At 25.1% G+C, this 7,342-nt stretch overlaps 1 long non-coding RNA gene across 1 annotated transcript in view; it reads left to right on the forward strand.

Moving 5' to 3' along the window:
- The window catches only part of LOC126900694 (uncharacterized), a 60,777-nt gene extending 56,620 nt beyond the window's left edge, over nt 1–4,157 (forward strand). The window contains exon 3 of the long non-coding RNA XR_007702899.1: nt 3,979–4,157. This is a non-coding gene — a long non-coding RNA (uncharacterized LOC126900694). The remainder of the gene's footprint in view (nt 1–3,978) is intronic.
- The last annotated feature ends 3,185 nt before the right edge of the window (nt 4,158–7,342 follow it).

The raw sequence follows: 7,342 nt of genomic DNA on the forward strand, positions 1-7,342 counted from the left end.
ACACTGAACGTTGTATAATGTTTGACTCACGTTGTGAAATTCCATTTCAGAACTTACTTGACCATACTAGTTAAAGATTATTTTTAATACCTTTTATTAATTTCAATGAAAATTATAATAAAATGTATGAAATTAATCACAAGTGATATAAAAATAATTTTAATATATATATTTTTTAAATTATGACGTTAATAGTTTTAACTAGTTAAAATTTATGTTATTTGTTTATTAACAAATTTAATTTAATTATTTTTAAATGATCATTAATACTTATAAGATTTAAAATTATTGGTTTAAGACAACTAGTTNCTCACACATACACACATATGCATTTATAACATTGTGTCTAATGTAAGTATAACATGATAAAAAGTAACCGTAAAATGAAAAATATGGAATATAAATTTTAGTACTCTTATTAAATGTAATGTAACTCGAAAAATATTTGNACCTATTTATCAAATGTGAAGTTAATGTAATTATTTTAACCTTTAAAAAATAATTTGTTAAGTAAACAATAATAATTTTAAGAAAATTATGCATTTATTTCCGAATCTATTAAAAAAATTAATTTTTTTAAAACTGACATACAATGATGTATTGTTATATTAATCATATATTGCTATAACATTAATAGAATAAATTTTTTTTTATCTTAAAATATTACACTTAAGTAATTAAAAGTTTAAATAGTCTGTATAGATAATAACTTTTTGTATAAAAAGCTAACAATTTTCATTTTATCATTAATATATTATTAAAACTTTACTTATTTAAAATTCATTAAATTTAAAACGGATAATATTAAAATATGATTTATCAATTTAAAATATTACTGTTTGCAAGTTGTATTGTATCAACTTTATGCTTTCCGAATAGTTGTGGACCATCAAATACTGAAGCTTCTTCAAGTGAAATACCGGTAACTTACTAGAATTTTATTTTCTAATTTATTACAAATTATAACACTAACAATATAAGATAAAAAAAATTATAGAAAAATGAAAAAAAACTTTATTTATTTATTAATTATACAGGACATTAGCTTCTTTGTTTACAATGATATTTACAAATATTGTTTTCATCAGACTTCTTGTTTACAATTTTTACATGAACTCTTTATGAAATTTCAAAGTTGATTCTGAATCATGTTTTAAATCTTTTCTATCATACTTAGTTTTTAAGTTAATTAATAATTAGTAATTAAGCAATTAATTTTTCTGAAATTATTTAATGATGTTTAATGAGAGCTATGTAATATTTAAGACTGTTTCATCAAGATTAACCGATTTTTTGAATCTTAAAAATCGTGTTTTAGTATTAGTAAAAAAAAAAAAATTGAACTTTCAAGTATATATTTTTTTGGTTTAACTTAAAATTATAAAACTTAAACAAAAAAAAAGATAATTGTATGAGGATATAAAAAGTATTATTTCTGTGAATTTCTAGTAAATATAAAGTGAAAAAATTACTGTTAATACAAAATATACAGGAAAATCTCGGAAATTCGTAACTTNTTTACGGGGAACAAGGGAATTTTTTTCAATTTTTGAGGGTAATGAAGACATTATACGATAGATACGATATGTTATCTTTTGACGTATCATTGAAAGAAATCAATTCTATGAGATCCGAGGAAAAGTTAATAAAAATACGTCATATATTGTTCATCAAAATCGGGCCAGTGAGAGCTGAGATTGAGCGTTCATAGACACACAAAAAAGAACCCAGAACTGGGGGGTCGCGGCACAGTTGTGACGTGGTATAGTTGGATCAAGTATAATGATATCTGACAGTGATTAAAATCACTATCAAAAATAAACGCTTCGATGCAAATCTTTAGATAGTGTTTAATTTTAAAAAAATTGGTGTTTTATTCCAAAAGCTACTTGATTTGCTGGTTCCTTAATATCTCGATTAAGATAAAGTATGTCGAATGAAAAAGGGTTTATTAAAAAATATTATTTCTCATAAAAAAATTGTGTGGATCCATAAACTTTTCAATAAGTTATAGCATTATAAAGTTAAATATAATATAAATAATAAAATCGAGAATTTTCACACGAAAATAGCATTCGGTAGCCATTTTCGCCGTGAAGACAAGTCCAGAGGTCAAATTTTTTTTTTTCAAATTAAAGTATATTACATTAGCTTTAATTTAAGATATATATAAAAGTGTCAGACCTTCCGGAACATTTTCAAAAGTTAAGTTGAAAAAGTTAATTTTTTTTGAAAAAGTTGTCATTTTAAATTCCCCCCTGTGGGCAGAAAGAAGGACAAATTTACAAAAAAAATATACCAAATGATAGGTAAAGACATCAAGCATCTATAAAAAAAAAATTATATTGATATGTTCATTTTTAAAAAAGTTATGGCAGTTTTTAGTAAAAAAAATTGAAAAAATTTCGAAAATTAGCCATTTTTTNGTTGGAATTTCAAAGATATCAATCGCTTAATAGTTTTACATTACTCTCTTATAAGATCTAGTTAGGAATATGGAATACTTCGAATAGTTTCACCTCATTAATCGTCTAAACGTGATTCAGTCAATTATGTTAAGTGGTCTATGTCAAATATATAATATATAGAGTGATAGCACAGTGGGGTCGTGGCACAGTATGGACGTGGCACAGTATGGACGTGGCATTGTTGGGACAAGTAGATGATATCTGACAGTGATTAAATCCATTATCATAAGAAACGCTTCGATGAAAATCTGTAGATAGTTTTTAATTTTAAGAGATTGGTAGATTATTTCAAAAGCAACCATAATTCTTATTCTCTTAAATGATCCCGATTTATAATTATAATATATGAATACATAATAAATATAGTAATTAAATTTAGTATGAAATTGATATTCAATAATATAATATTGTAATTTTTACGGAGATATTATAAAAATAAATAAAATAAAATAAAATATTCATATACTTTTAACGTGTATAAAAATCAAAGGGATTGATGCAATACTTTTTAATAAAAAATTTTTGTTACTTATGAATAAATACACTAGGCTATAATGAACTTTCATCAGAAACAAAAATATACTCTTCTAATCAACTTTTCGCTGTTTTCAAATGTGAAATTAAACTTTTTGTTTTATATTAATACTGATTTTGATTATTAATATGTTTAAAATAAGGAAAATTACATATTTAACTAATTTTTTTAATTCGTTAAAGTAGATTTTTGTTTAATTAAAAAAAAAAATTTGTTAAAATAGCATATTTTTAATATGGTAGCCATTTGCGCATAGAAGATAGGTCGTCGGGACAAATTTTTTTTTTTCATTTTATATTACATGAAATAAGCTTTAATTTGATATTTGTTTAAAGGACGCAGTATTTCCGGAACATTTTCAAAAATTAATTTGAAAAATATCTATGTTTTTTACAATATTTCAAGTTTTGGACGCCCCCTATATAAAAAGTATGTCAAATGAAAGATGTACTTATAATGTAATTAGAAAAAAAAATTTTGTGCTGATATATACATTTTTCAAAAAGTTATAGCATTTTTAAGTTGAAAATTTAAAATCGAAAATCGAAAATTTTAACACAAAAATAGTGTTTTTTTAACTACGGCAGCCGTTTAAATGTAGAAAAAAAAGTGTCGGGACAAATTTTTTTTTTTCATTTTATAGTACATAAAATAAGCTTTAATTTGATATATGTTTAAAGGACGCAGTATTTCCGGAACATTTTCAAAAATTAAGTTGAAAAAGTTAATTTTTGTAAAAAAGTTGCTATTTTAAATCCCCCCTAATGAGCAGGTTAAGTGATAGATTTTCAAAAAAAATGATATTAAATGAAAGGTAGATATCTAACGTTTTAGTTTAAAAAAAAATTATGTTGATTTATTGTTTTTTCAAAAAGTTATGGAAGTTTTAAGAAAAAAAAGTGAAAAAAATTCGAAAATTAGCGATTTTTAAATTTGTAATTTTTTTGGATATTTCCCCCATTTGCGGGGAACGAGGGAATTTTTTTCAATTTTTAAGGGTAATGTCTTCAACTAGATACGATTTGTGATCTTTTGACGTATTTTTGAAAGAAATCGGTCCAGTGAGAGCTGAGAAAAAGTGGCAACAGACATAAAAAAAAAAAAAAAACATCATAGTAAAATTAATACCTTCTCCGCTTCGCATCGAAGCTAAAAATATTTTAACAATAATTAAATTATATTATTATAATATATTTTTTGATAATGTACTTTTTTACAATTAGGAAATTTTTTCCGATAATTACTCACTATTTGTAAAACGTATTGTTTCTGTTATTCATTTGTAGTTAATATAATAATGTAGTCTTAGATTAATTTAATACCACGCTAGGCGGTATCATTAATGACTCGTAATTTACTTAAAGTATTTAAAGCATTTATGTAACTGTTGTTTGCACTCCAAAATGATGGATCAATTTTCAAAAAAACACATCATAGTAAAACCAATACCTTCTCAGCTTCGCATCGAAGCTAAAAATCAGTGTTCAGATTAAATAGTTGTAAATTTGATGGTAACTTACTACCAGTAATTTCGTGGGAATAATTACGAATAAGATAAATATTAGTTCGTAATACTTTAAAGCCGCTAAAAGTATTGTACATTTGTGATTAAAACGTATCATTTTAATACATAATAATAAACAGATATATAATATATTTAACGTGTTCACAAATTGTCTGCTGCATTTATACGACACAAATTATGTCAGTTGTGAAAATAACTCAAATATACTTATCTTTAATAATAATATAATTGGTACTATCTTAAAGTAATTCAGTAAACCAAAATTGATATATTGATACGACAAAATGTAATAATACAATCAATTTTGTTAAATTTGTAATTAATCATTAATTAACTGTCCATAAAATAATAAATCTAATATAATTATCGTACTTGGCATAAAAAATTAAATTTCTAGAATCTTTTTTTAAACGAATATGCGTTTTCCAAAAAATAAAATGAAAATAAATAATAAATAATTAAAAATCAACAAAATCAGTTATAACGTATTTTAAGACTTTCACATGTTTTTTACTGTATGTAGTGTTTTTGTGGGCTATTTATTGAGAAAACAACATTGAAGTTATTATTTTTGAATTTCTTGTAAAATTTCCTTTACTTGAGTTTTACTTTTATTATTCTAAGTTAAGAGAAAAAAAAGTTATGAGACATAGATCAGTTATTTCTATTAAATTTGACTCTTCGACTCAACTTAATAGGCCCGGGGGCACGGGTTAACCTTAACGGATCGGTCCCAAATTTTGCACAGCTCATTTTTTTGACCATTAAAAAAAAATTAAGGGGTAGCGTAAAAAAAAAAAAGACATTCGATTTTTGAGGGCCACCCTAATACACACAGTTTAAACAATATTATACTGTTTCGCTTTCGAGTTTGAAATTAAAATGTTTAACTAATTATTTATTTCTTAAAATGATTTGATTTTCTCTATAGTTGTGCAGTGGATGGATCGACCACCTAGATGTCGGGAGTTTTTAATAATTATTTTTCTATTTCAAATTATCTTTACAACTCACCGCTGATTTTGTTATTGATTTAAATTTTATAAAAGCAAAATTTAACTTAACGTTTAAAAAAAATATCTAAAATTTTAAGATTTTATATTATTTTTATACTATTATATTTATATAATTTTTTATATTATTTTATGAGAAAATAATCTCAATCATACATTTTTTACAGATAAGATATAAGATAAGTGTCAAAGATATATCTTTGACACTTCTTCATTGTCTTGGAATGAAGGGTCGTGTGTGCATGTAACTGTATAGTGATTTTACAACAAGCTTATTATTCAGGGGTTAATATATCAATAACGCCATTCACTCGAAATGTGATATACATTGCTCAAGCAAATTGTTTCTTTATAGAGGTGCTGGACTTTTGATGTACTATTTAATTTGGTGTAAATCTATTGATAGGAATCATAAATTTTCGTGTGTTCAAGGGGGGGAAGTAATAAAAATTATAACGAACCGTTTCATTGTATTACGTTTAATAATTGTATTTATTCAATTTTTTTATCATAATTTTACAAAAAAAAGACTATAATCGTGTTATTTGCCGAGTCTCGTTCTAAGCAGATGTCTTACTCGTATCTGAACATAAGGAATATAATACATAATGTTGCCAGTGTTCTCCCGCAACAAGATCATAGACCTGTGCTGTGANAGGAATATAATACATAATGTTGCCAGTGTTCTCCCGCAACAAGATCATAGACCTGGACAGGTCAGAAATCAGGTAGAAGAGTATCGATACTCGAGTTCGGTATGGAATCTTGCCGTTTATGCGTACAAAATGATTTAAACGTCAGTGTCGAGTGTTTTGCGGTTAAGATCAGCTGTCGATCACATATGTCAGTTGTACTACTGGTGAAGCTGCTGGATTTTAAAGAGATAAAAGAGTAGTCAAACCAACAACGTCGAGTTCGTCTAGTCGTGGGCTATACTTATTATATTATTGTTATATGGGTATAATTATTTAATTTTTCACCAGGCGTTCTTATAAAAAAGAAACTTGGTGTTTTTCTTTTACCACCCTCCTTTTTGGCTAATATTATTAGATAAACACATTATAAAAGGGACACGCGTATATATGTCGTTTGTTATACGTGCATCTATGTTGGTAGCGTTACTGATGCTGCCACTTGACGGGTGATATTTTCTAAATAAAATAGCTTTTATGTCATTTATTATCAGATCTTTGAGCGTATGAATATGTGGATGCGCATTTCTAAGAAGTAACACGTTAGCACAACATACTTTACCCTTACCCTTGTTTATCAAAACCAATTCATTTAGATTGGTAATTTTTATTATTGTTACTTATAGAAGTATCAACATTACAATGTGACATCTTGTATACTAATAAATAATTATTATAGAGGTTTAGTAATTTGGATTACTATATTTTTACTTCAAATGGAAATTCCACGTATACGAGTATTATTTATTATGGCAACATTATTCAAGCAAGACAGCTTGAATATCTAAAAGCAGGTAATATCCAAGTTAGATGAGAACTATTTGAATTGAAAAGACAACTTGCTGAATTAAATTAATTTAGGTTAAGCAGTATATGAGTTAAAACACCGATGAATTTAGCAATGGAAAATTACAATATATAAACGATAACTGATGAAGTTCATAAATTTTATTTTAAAACATACCATATTTTATTATAAAACTGTTAATAATATTTTTATTAAATTATTTACGCACAATTGACATGTCTCAATTTGACTTTTAAATGAAAATTTATATAAAATATAATAAATAGTTAGAAAAATATTAGGTAAAATAATTTAAAAATAT

Source organism: Daktulosphaira vitifoliae, unplaced genomic scaffold (genome assembly GCF_025091365.1).
Source record: "Daktulosphaira vitifoliae isolate Bord-2020 unplaced genomic scaffold, ASM2509136v1 Scaffold_3, whole genome shotgun sequence".
In the NCBI taxonomy this organism is placed as follows: Eukaryota; Metazoa; Arthropoda; class Insecta; order Hemiptera; family Phylloxeridae; genus Daktulosphaira; species Daktulosphaira vitifoliae.